The sequence below is a fragment of the Crassostrea angulata genome, chromosome 4 (assembly GCF_025612915.1).
Source record: "Crassostrea angulata isolate pt1a10 chromosome 4, ASM2561291v2, whole genome shotgun sequence".
In the NCBI taxonomy this organism is placed as follows: domain Eukaryota; kingdom Metazoa; phylum Mollusca; class Bivalvia; order Ostreida; family Ostreidae; genus Magallana; species Magallana angulata.
Genome location: NC_069114.1, coordinates 11,623,817 through 11,636,879, shown reverse-complemented (window position 1 = coordinate 11,636,879; position 13,063 = coordinate 11,623,817). Strand labels below are relative to the sequence as shown.

General features: G+C 30.7%; 1 long non-coding RNA gene across 1 annotated transcript; it reads right to left on the bottom strand.

The window, feature by feature from the left end:
* Nucleotides 1–6,789: 6,789 nt before the first annotated feature.
* On the bottom strand, nucleotides 6,790–8,959 carry LOC128181935 (uncharacterized). The gene is made up of 2 exons (XR_008243379.1): nucleotides 8,841–8,959; nucleotides 6,790–6,957 (listed from the first exon to the last, which is right to left on the bottom strand). It is a non-coding gene; the product is annotated as an uncharacterized LOC128181935 (long non-coding RNA).
* Nucleotides 8,960–13,063: the final 4,104 nt, after the last annotated feature.

The following is a 13,063-nucleotide window of genomic DNA, read 5'->3' as shown; positions in this document are numbered from 1 at the left end:
ACAATGAAAGAGGGTTAAAAAGGAAGATATTTTGACCTATAGAGTATAAAACCAATGTAGACATTGATGAAATATTTCATTTTCATTAGAACATGTATACATACATATAATAAATGGCAAGACTATGAGTAAAAACACAACTGCGCAAAAAGGCATGGGCCATTGATGAAAGTATCAAACCATCTAATGAAGGTCATAAAGCTAATCCACATTTATTTCAAATGAATCAGTCAATACAACCCCTTTTTATCACATTAGATGTGAATGACAATACTGTCAGAACTATGTGTAAAAGCACAACTGCATGAAAAAGGCATGGTTCATTGATGAAAGTATCAAACCATCTAATGAAGGCCATAAAGCTGATCCACATGTATTTTAAATGAATCAGTCAATACAACCCTTTTTTATCACATTAGATGACTGACCGTTATGGTATTATCCAATACACACGGCTTCTTAAACAAGTTGAAATGAAATGGATTTTGTTAAAAACAAAACAGTTAAAGGACTAAATAATAATAAAACATAAGCTGTAATCAATCTCGACAACAATATATCACAATTAACATGGTGTAATGCTCGTTATTTCACTGTAATAACGAACGATTAGATGACTAGGAAATTCGAGCTAAAAATGTGTGTTAAGGTAAAGGTCCATACCCCACTTGATAAATAAAATGCGTACAGATTTTTTTCATATTTTTCAAACATGTATATGAGCATATGTTCTTATCAAATTTTACTCAGTTGGCTGGTCCGGGACGGTGTAAAAGTAGTAGACATATGTCCCGCGATGTCCCAGTTTCGTATTTCGCGTATAACTTATTTTCCAGTTATTTTTTTTCAAAACCCATTAATCAGATATCAAAAAGCATCTTTATTTTAGTCGATTGTATTATTTCTGCTACATATAAAACACTAATAAGTTAAAAATCGCCAATTTTCCTTCGCCAAAAGTGTAAATGTAGTCCCGAGAAATCGACTATGTTTTTCGATTTCCGGTTTTTGTTTTGCCTTTGTTTTTACATTAAATAAACATAATTCTATAAGTTTATATACTGTATTTAAATATCAAACATTGATTTACAATATAAACATAATTATTAAGTTATTCTCAATCCCTAATGAAATTGTTTACGCATTTCTTCGCGGGACATTGCAGTTCATAAGAAACAGATAAGAAAAAGTAAAACCGAAAACCCAGCAGGGGTTGTGTATACATTTCCGCATCACGGATCAGTAAATGATGTTAGCCGGTACATGTATATAATTCAATTCAATGGTTTATTGAAATCACCATGTTGGCATACAGTCAAAATGAAATCAAATGAGAGACAAAAGAAAATTGTAACATAAAGGCTACAGCATGCAAGACAGTTTTATACGATACTTCATATATAGTCCCTGGAACTGTTTTCTCTGCTTAAACCATTTATCCAAGTAGATACATAGACGTTTTGTAGTATTATAATCACATGGAAACAATTTCTTTTATGGGATCAATACCACAGTAAAATTTATCACTGAAAATATCACAATAATGAAATCGAAGATCGTCATACACAGGACAGTAAAGTACAAAATGTTTTTCATTTTCGACTAATAATTTACAAGCATAGCATAAACGTTTTTCCTTTGGGATAATTGGTTTACAATATCTACCTGTTTCAATGAATAGTGAATGTGCGCTTATTCTTAATCTTGTTAGCTGGGATCGGTTTCATGCTTTTTCAAGGAAAACTTTAAATTTTAAAATAATAAATAATCTATATAAACTCCACCTATTTGCGATACTTCAGATAGTGCATCCTCGTTACGATGCGGACCCAGGTATATCATGACAAGGTAATTCATGGAGAAAAATTAATGATAAGACAATACTTATTAAAATTTTAGCCCAATTGTGGTCATACCAGATGCAATTAGGTTGCGCACACATTTTAAATTGCGTAATGGTGGGACATTTTCAAAATAATCCAATACATTTTCAATGTCCGCGCATATAATTGCACATCACATTATTATATCATGATCAAGAATCTTAATTCTAATACTGAAACTATAATTATTGTAACAAAAATTAAATTAACCAAATAATTGTTAAATGATTTTGAGACGGTAATTGCTGCCGGAATCCATAATGATTGAACGCATTTTCTAATATTGAGGTGATCGAACATAATACTAATATTTTTTTTAAAAATAAATATTTTACAATTCATCTCCATATGATATGAAATTATTGATAAACATGAATTTTGTTCGGAATTCTTACATGTTACTTTGCTGGGTTTCCAATTGTACTATATCTTTTCAGTTGTAAAGTAAACTGCAATGTCCCGCGGGGAAAAGCGTAAATAACTGCTTTTAATGTTAAAAAGTGACAAATAATTAAGATTTATACCATAAACAAATAATAAAGAGACAACGACAAGAAAAATTATTTAGAAATATGTTTATATAATGTAGAAAGGAAAAACATAAACCGGAAATCGAAAAACATAATCGATTTCTCGGGACTACATTTACACTTTTGGCGAAGGAAAATTGGCGATTTTAAACTTATTAGTGTTTTATATGTAGCAGAAATAATACAATCGACTAAAATAAAGACGCTTTTTGATATCTGATTAATGGGTTTTGAAAAAAATAACTGGAAAATAAGTTATACGCGAAATACGAAACTGGGACATCGCGGGACATATGTCCGGGACATATGTCCCGGACTACTTTTACACCGTCCCGGCTGGTCCATCGGTATCATTAAAGCTATGGCCGTGGCTAAAAATAGAACCGATTGCGGAAAACGGCGCTTTTTTCCATACATAATGAATCTAAGCCTAAGCCTGAAATTTTACTTTCACAAAATCATTTTTTGACTTGTATCCTATGTAAAATGAAGGAATTATCATTTCAAAACAAATAATTTTTTGTTCACTTGCTTATTTATTAAAATATAGATAAATCTGCTAACAAATGAGATAAAATGATTTAAATTTTCAAAGCGAATTTAAGCTCTTGTAATTTTATTTACGTACAGAATTCTCTGAAATATTGATATTATTTACCCCCTAACGTCCTTAATCAATTGGAAATAAAATTACCCAAAGGACCGGCCTTTTCAGGATCACAATGGGCGTATTTTTGGTAAAAAACATTAAAATATATATTTTGAAAAAAGATCCGTAAAAATAAAATTGTGCATAGGTTTATTATTTCATAACTCAAAAAAAATATGTTTAGTTTATTGTTAAATAGAAAACATGATTTAAACAAACTGTTGATTAATCTGTATTATTTAAATCGCAAAAGATGGTTTCTTTTGGAATCTTTAAGTATAATGGATCGAGATCGGTATTTAGAAATTGCAGTCACACGCGTGGATAACGCTAACTACCTGATATGCTTTTAAGACAAACCTCTATTCAACCTTTTTTTAATGGTTTTAAAGACTGTTCTTAAAATGAAATAACTTTTCTTCAGCGTATGGTTTTAATTCTAAAAACATTTTTTGTGTGGAAAATATATATATGCTCGTTGCTAAGCGAAAAGGATAAAGATGATATCGGTCAAATTATTCCCCCTTGTGTATTTATCTCCCTTATGCACTGGAATAGATCTCTGTCAGGATTTCATTTTGGGTGTTTATGGACTTTCGGGGATTAATGTTCAAATATTTGGATTAAATTCAACCTTATAATGCATTGATGTTTATGCAGGAAAACAGTAAGAGGTCTATAGGCCCTATTTTCAAAACGAGTACGCAATCGACACAACCCATTGGCAGTCAAGTTTTCATTTCGCTGATTGATAGGCCTAATTGATTGAAGTTGTCTGTATTTTGAATAGCTTTGTTTTGAATCAATTGATTTCAGAACAAATTAGACCCGGCCTCGTTAAATTACACCTTTTAACGCTAGCTCTCAATTAGATCGGGCACGGACAAGACGTAATAACGCGTGAATTACGTCAGACGTTGTTTTGTGACGTATGGATAATTACCTTAAACAGTTAAGAGTAAAAATCAACTAGCATCAAGCATTCCATGGAAAGTGGAAAAATTATTTTTTGAAAAGCTGCTTGTATATTATTGAATTTAATCTACTTCACACAAAATCCCTGATAAACAATGATTTTTGTCATACTATGGGACTGGTATCCAAGGAAATTTATTTCCTTAGTTACGGGTGCACAAATCTTTGAAAATAAAACAATGATTTTAGCTAAACATCTACGTAAATTATTCCTTTACATGATATTATATAGTATTTTGCTTTTTGTATTTATTATAAGATTGAGTTTTCCCATTTTTAGGAAAAAATAAAATTTTAAAATATTTCATTGTAATTGTTGCCATGACAACAGGAGGAGAACATGCATTTAGACGCTTATCAATTTTCAAAAATTGCACATCTTTATCACTTTATATGCAAAATCTACAACCACTGCTGGAAAAATGAATTATGTATTTCTGTTAGTGATCATCTGTACTATAAATATGCAAAATAAAATCCATAGGCAACTTTGAGGGGGGAAAGTTGTACAAGGTTTAAAAGTATATCAAATTTGCATTTTAAGCTTTTACAAAGGGGTAAAGGTAACATAAAAACCAAGTATTATTAAATTGAATAGATCATATTGTACCTTATTTTTAAAATATTCCCTGGTTCAAGATGCACAATAAGTCAAATTTTCTATTTTATAAAGGTTTTTTTTAAAATGACATTTTAAAGATCAATCATTTTCATCTAAAATTAGAAAACATGGACACACGGACGTAAGGGCAAATATAAGTTAAAATACTTATTTCATTTATAAATGAGGTATTTTACTCCTCAATGTGGTTGAATCATAAATTTAGTGAAAATCTGTATACAAAACAATCATTTAAAATATTATGCACCAAGAAAAAACAAGGGAAGGAGGTCAGGTTTTACCCTCTGAGTTCATTTTATTTGACCTTTTTGTACTTAAAGTGCAATTCTCAACATAATGAAAAATGACTTAGATATTCTTGACAAAAAATGTGAACAATAACATCATATACCAATATTGCTTTTCATTATATAAGTACTATAATGATGGTCAGAATGAATATATAAAATAAATATATATATAATATATATTTTGTTTAAGTTGCATCTTTCCTGACCTTTTTGTACTTAAAATTAGCCAACTTTTAATAATAAGTGTGATTTGAAATAAAAGCTTTCTAAATGTTTAGATTTCTTATGATTTCAATGCAGTTTTCTGGATATTTTTGTTTTCCACTTCATAAATAAGATATCATATATAAATGTTTAGAAAGAGGGCTTTAAATGTAAAATTCTTACAAAAATATTCGAGGTTTTTTCTTTTTATTTGAAACAGTTTACACTAAAAGTCTATCACCTATAAAGCTCTCTGAAGGGCGCGTAATTATTTAAAATGACCTCAGCTTAGAAGAAAGATATGCTCTTCATCTCTAAATGTAATACTGAATCTCCAGTCTACTCTAACATGTCTAAGAGATTTCAAGTTGTTCTGATAAAATCAAACACCAATAAGATTATTGGGGGGGGGGGGGGGGTGGAAGTCCATCATAATTCATTTTTCAATATGTATATTTAAGAAAAAACATTGCTGCATGAAAAAGTATGTGCAGAGATGTTATTTAAAAAGTGAAGGTCAGAAAAAGAAATCAAGGAGGTAACTTATTCCTCAGAAGGCGAAATATCCAATTTAGATGTTCATCTGATTATCATATTATTTTATAGTTGAACACAGTCACCAATAGTTTCTATCTTTCACTGATATCAGCCCGAATCATATTTGGATGTAACTATAACAAATAAATGACAATAATTATTTCAGTTAAATTGGTCATATCCGCCCCCTCCCAGCACCCATGCATGCAGGAATTTCACATAAGAAAAATTGTCTCAACAATATATGTATATGCTTACTTTGAGAATTGATCTACTAAGCCACTTTTAAAAAGTGTTCTGTCCATCTCCCTACTCGATCAGTAATTAAACTTTTTGTCATTAAGATGGGGAAATATTTTTTCTTCAAAATCTAATAATCAATTATTTTACATAAAATTGAATTGGTCTGCAAAAATTCAGAGAAATATTTTGACAGTCAGCTGATATAGATAGTACAGTAGCCTTAATATCAATATGTGAATTGTTGGTTTATATTCTTATGCATGAATTTATTTCCTATCTAGTCTTGGTTTTGTGAATGTCATCAGGTCAGTTCAAATAGCTTGACATAAACCTGTATTACTGCTTTTACTGCAGAACTTGCTGAATGCTCTATCTAACATGGATTTTATTCTTTATTAACAGTGTAAAGTAAACACAAATAAAACAATCTTATGAATATCCACTTTAATTTTTACCATCATTAATTGTAATAATTTTCACTGAAAATAATTTAACAACTCAAATGATCAAGTGGTAATAAATCATTATGCATCAGCATTGACATATGAACACATCTTATTTTCAAAAATAGACAGAGTATAAGTCAGGCACACATTTACTTTGAAATAGTTCAGAAAATACTTGTTTGTACCATTGTATTTAACCCAAATATCCCTATATATAATTATATATAATTTTGAATTCTATTTGATAAGATTTTCAGTTTTAGTTGAAAGCCAGCTCTTCTTTTCTGTGGAACAAAGTGGTTAACATAGCTGTTTATCTTCAAGGATGAAAGAAATTCTGCTAAAGAAAATCATCCCTTGTCAACTATAGTATTTGTTGGTCTGGGGTTTTTTTCAATTGCACTTTCACCCTCTTCTTTTGCGAAATTTAAATATTTCAAGCATTGTCTCTGTCATCTGTCTGGTATGAATATTTTAATTTTTGTGTAGACATGGTAGATTTTAGTGTCCATCCTCATTTAAGTTGATTCATTTGGCTTGCATGTGACACATTTTCTGTTTACAACTCACTAAGTTATCTGTAATAAAACAAAGAACCTGTTATAATTATACCCCCGCAAACGAAGTTTAGGGGGGTATATTGGTTTCACCCTGTCCGTCTGTCTGTCTGTCCGTCTCTCCGTCTGTCCGTCTGTCTGTAGATGCAACTTTGTCCCCCCTATAGAATTTTTTATTACTGCATGGAACAGTTTGAAAATTTGTACATATGTTGAACACCATCTGAAGATGTGCACCTGCAATTTTTTTTAAGATCAGACAAGATTTTATGACAGTTTTCATTTTCCTTATTCTATATATTGTACACTAATGTTGAAAAGTAAGGGAGGTATTCCTTACAGATTTTATTAATTAATTAATAGAAAACACTCTAAAATATATTTATATAAATACATCCAGATGGAGTTTTTTGTCTTTATGTCTTAATTAATGAAAACATTTTATTTTTTATAAGTTCTCTATCAACTGACAATGCAAAGTTTTTGTTTGTCAATGATAAATTCTTAGGAGCTAATAAGAACATCAAAGACAAGTGTGGCTGAATTCATTTGTCCCAAGGGAGACATTATCTGAGCCATGGTTCAGATGGAGCATGTGTTTAGGGGAAATTGATAATCTGTAAAGTGGGTGATGGTTTTGGGGCTATTTTAAAACTGTTTCATGTAAACCAAAAGGTCTATCATTATAAGGAAATGAATAATATAATTATTAATAAAGAAGTTAAACTATTTTTAGAGGTTGTTTAAATTTATTTGTCAAGTAAATTGATGAAGTGACCCTATTGGGCATTAATTTAAATGAAATTCAAAATTACTGATATGATTGTAGTGTTTTGGCAATTTTAAAATTGTTTGTAATATTAAATTTTCTTTTTTTACATATTTTTACATAGTATGGTAATTATGGTAATGTTTTGGGAGTTTATTAAATTTAACAAGTTCATCAAAGAAAATCATAGTCCTATGGGATCAATTTTCTGATATGGAGTTCCATTGTGCCATAGGAGAAAGTGAGGAAAATTTGAAACAACTAATTGCATCTGTCAAGACTCTTATTAGAAAGATATTGAAAGTTTTATCAACAGAAGAGCATTGCTTGGCTACCGGTATTTCTATTCACTGCAAAGGGAGGGGTTATTGTCATTTTGTTGGTTTTTCTTTACATTAATTAAATTTAAAAAATATATCATCAAATACATACATTTGTAAATGTATTACTGTTATAGATATGTATTTACAGTGAAATTCTGACAATTTTGATTTTAATTTTTCTTTGTTAACTAATTTTTTTTTTTTTTTTTACAATTCTAGAAAAAAATGTTTGTATGTGTTCCAAACCTTTATTATTCAATTCAATTATTTGTCCCATTTGAAATTAGCCTAGCGGGGGTATTAGTCCCATTAGGACAGTTCTAGTTCATACACCTTTCCATCCCCTATTTAATTAAACTGTCTTGAAAACTCATACAGTAAAATATTTTACTGTTATAAGTCATTTAATATATGTGTAAAATCTTGACTTTTTCTAGCAATATGGTACAAATAGTTGATTTTATGTGAATACAACATTAATTACCAACATATAGAATAATAAGAAGACTGGTCAATTATTCACACAAGATACATTTAAACATGGATTTGCATACATGTAGCTACCATATAGTCTATACATGTATGTTAATACATTTTTCATTAAAAGTTTATTGTCCTTGATGCACAAACACTATGTACAATTAGCAATCACGTATACATTTTCTTTGTCATGTTTAAACTTTTATTTATAATGTTGTGTGCATTGACATGTTAATCCGAATTTTCACGAAGATCTACAGCATCCACTATTTCTCCCGTGAAAGAAATGTTTGCCAGTAGAAAATAAGAAACTAGTAAAAGTTGTCACTTACCATGATAATGAACTAAATAAACACTTCTATAATCCAAAAACTAAAATCCATAGTCGTCTCACTTCAGCTCCGTAGAAATATTGGATGTAAATAATGTAAACAAAATACCGTTTTTACCTCCTTTCGTAAGAGAGTCATATCAAAGGGAGGTAATTAGAGTAAAACTTGCAAGTTTCCAGGTGTATAAAATCAGTATTTATTTATAAACGGGTGACTTGCCTAAAGATTTTTTAATTGATTCTTCTAGAACAAATGTCATAATATAAATATGTAGTGTTAGTTAACCTTGACATGGTTGTAGAATTTTATAAAAGTGCACTGAATTGACTGGTGTTTGCATGCAAAATTAACAAGATAAAACGGGTATAAATATCAAAGGATGAAGTAAATGTAAATTCTTAATGATGTTTAAATTACAGCAAAGTGTTTTGTAGTATAAAAAATTATTGATAGAGTTTTAAGATGATTTAACATAATATTGTATTTGTTTATACAAAAATTTTCATGTTAAAATGAAGTACAATTCAGTCAGTCTAAAAGCACGTGGTTTCCATAGTAACAGCACGAATAAAAAAAAATTACCCAAATATTTTTAATACAATCTTCATTCTGATCATCTTTATATGTGTTTTTATCATTATTGTTTTTATGTCACTTTCCATATTTTTCACAAAATGCTCGATGCTTGCTGATTTTTACTCTTAAATTGTAATCAGTGCTTGTCTACAGTTACCAATCTTGATATCGTTTATTTAGAAGCTACAGACCGATTTATAATTTAGGGGTTCGTAAACAATAAATAAAAATATCACAAAAATCCATAAAAAGAAGAATACGCTTACCTAATGTATATCTGATGAAGCAGAATAATCCTATGAACGTTTCTCACACTTCAGAGGTGCTTGTCTTGCCGTGCGAATAGGTGAAATTGACGATTTCTTATAACCACTGTAAAACATCCCTTTATAAGTTTATTCCGACATGGAGGTCGCCATTTTAAAATGGCGTCGGCCTTTACCTGACCCCAAAACGAAGTGAAAACGCAGTGGCGGGGGCGGGTACCAGACTACCATTTCTTCTGCAAAATCGTAATCGGGCTCGATATCACAGTTTGTTGTATAACAAAAAAAACCGTACCGGATTTCGTTTTCCCGAACTGCCTGACTGGGTTAAGTAATAGACTCTACCAGTTAAAGTATACATTTGATCTACGGAATTTAATTATTACAGCTTTATTACCTATAAGTAAGTAATATTGATCCCTATATATTTTATTTCAATTCTTATTGTTCAATTCGATACAATAAAGATACAAAAATAAATCTCGCATTTCAATTGATTATAATAGGACAGTCCGACTCCCAATACTCGCAGACCAAGGTCTTGTAAGTTCACTGGTGTTAAGCCGATATGCGTACCATTTGGTACGCATATCATAAGATGGCGACAACCTCTGCAGGTTCGTAAGTTTACACAACTCTTTTTATTTATTAAGATCGTATTTCAGCGGGTAAAACATCAGTGTTTGAAGGGTTAGTGAGTCTTCTCGTGTAGCAACCGATGAAATAATCCAAAACTGCATATTAATTGATATTTTCGTCGTGAATGAAAATCCCGATGATATGCGTACCTACGGCATGTTTATGTTTTTGGATATACGTACCATATTTTGAAGATATGGGTACCAGCTACTTTCCTTTTACATTTTGTGTTTTTTTATTTTCACTGAACTGTGCGGTTATGATACGTTGAATGCATTTGTATTATATTCACCCCTGCGAATGTGTTCGGAATTTTTTCTTTATCGTTGCTAAGTATGTAATAAATCCAGAGGTGCTCGAATGAAAGTTCACGAGACTTCACCGAGATTTGTTCAGTTCCTGTGAAATTTCGAGCGGAAGTATAAGTGTTCGGATTATATTCTCAAAATACGTAAGTTCTGGTCGTTTTTCATATCGTATCCTACTTTTGTTTATTTTAAAACATGAAATTCTTTTCATAAGTTCGTCTTATTTCACCATTTAGGTTTTTTTTATATTAAACGATAATATTCAGAACAGAGTTATCGTTCGTGTTCAACCACGTGTTGAGTGGTTGAAAATATAAACATTGCGTGGCTTAATAAAATCATATCCATGTTTGATGCTTGTGGTGTGCAATACCATGTTTTTAAAAAAATAATGGATGTCTGTTTTGCATAAAAACCTAGTATATCGAGTCATTTTCAAGGAACATTCTGCATAAAATTGTATAGTCTGTTTCACTATTGATGCTATTACTAGGTCAGGCGCGGATCGAAAATTAATCCTTAGGGGGGATATCTACTTAGCATGTTAATTGTTGCAACAGCTGACAAAAATTATTTTTTGTATTGTCACATTTATTTCTAGAACACATTTTATTCACCAATTAATAAAGATAAAGTTTAAAATCAATAAACCTCTAGATTTAATATTTGACTATAAAAGTACCTATAGATTCTATGAACTAGACTATAGACACGAGGCACGATTTTTACTGCGAAATTGAAAGGGTCAAATAAAACCACGTGGTCTTAAATTTAAATGACAATAACATTCGCAGGGGTGATATTGTTTTAGTATCATTATTCCCAGAGCGTCAGTATGTTGAGAACTTGGACATATATCATCACTTCATAATAGCGGGTAAATAAACATTCAAATTGTCAATATATCTTATAAATTGATCTCTTGTTTTCGGTCGGTCGGTTCAATCGGTTTTGATATACGTTTAATACTGAACCTCGATTCTGGCATTTTTTTCCCATGCAGAGAATTCAGATACAATAATGGATGAATCCCTAGTAAGTAGATAATATATTCAAATAATTGTCAAGAAATTATCCTATCTGTTCAATGTCAATTGTTTTAAAATGATAAATACGCCGAGTATTATTTGTTTCATGCTTTATCATCTAAACAGAATTCAACATTAAATGGTAAATTTTTGAACAAAATATTCTTTTTTGTTTCATTCGTTCGTAATTTTATACAGTTAAACTTCGATATTTTGAACACCGATATCTCGAATACAATGGATGTGTCGAAGTGATTTGTAATTAACAACCACTCATTTTTTGAAGTATCGTACCCTCAAAATCTCGAATACTCGAATATCTCGAAGTTATGAACAGCCCCATCTAGTTCGAAATTGCGAAGTTTGACTGTATTAATAAAAAAAATCATTTTTCATACTTTGAATATTTTTTTTATAAAGAAATTGAAGGACTCTAAATATCTGTATCATTTGGACTTGAATGTTGAATTTAGACTTAAAGTGAGATTTTGGTAATCTGATGATTATATATCAGGCAATCTAAAGCACCTGCATTTCTTTCTTAGATATTTTTTTTCATTTCTAGTTTTCATTTAACAAGTTGTTTTAATTTTTTTAACGAAATACAGTTAAATAAGTTATAAATATACAATTCCCTTGAAACCCCCCCCCCCAAATCAGTTTGTATATGAGTGGTACGTATATCTTACCGGTGGTACGCATATCCAGAAATTCTTATTTGTTTTATGGTACGTATATCTGTTTTTGTAGGTACGCATATCATCGGGATTTTCATTAATGAAGAAAATATCAATTAATATGCAGTTTTGGATTATTTTATAGGTTGCTACACGTGAAGACTCGCTAGCCCTTCAAACACTGATGTTTTACCCGCTGAAATACGATCTGAATAAATAAAAAGAGTTGTGTAAACTTACGAACCTGCAGAGGTTGTCGCCATCTTATGATATGCGTACCAAATGGTACGCATATCGGCTTAACACCAGTGCACTGGTGTTAAGCCGATATGCGTACCATTTGGTACGCATATCATAAGATGGCGACAACCTCTGCAGGTTCGTAAGTTTACACAACTCTTTTTATTTATTAAGATCGTATTTCAGCGGGTAAAACATCAGTGTTTGAAGGGTTAGTGAGTCTTCTCGTGTAGCAACCGATGAAATAATCCAAAACTGCATATTAATTGATATTTTCGTCGTGAATGAAAATCCCGATGATATGCGTACCTACGGCATGTTTATGTTTTTGGATATACGTACCATATTTTGAAGATATGGGTACCAGCTACTTTCCTTTTACATTTTGTGTTTTTTTATTTTCACTGAACTGTGCGGTTATGATACGTTGAATGCATTTGTATTATATTCACCCCTGCGAATGTGTTCGGAATTTTTTCTTTATCGTTG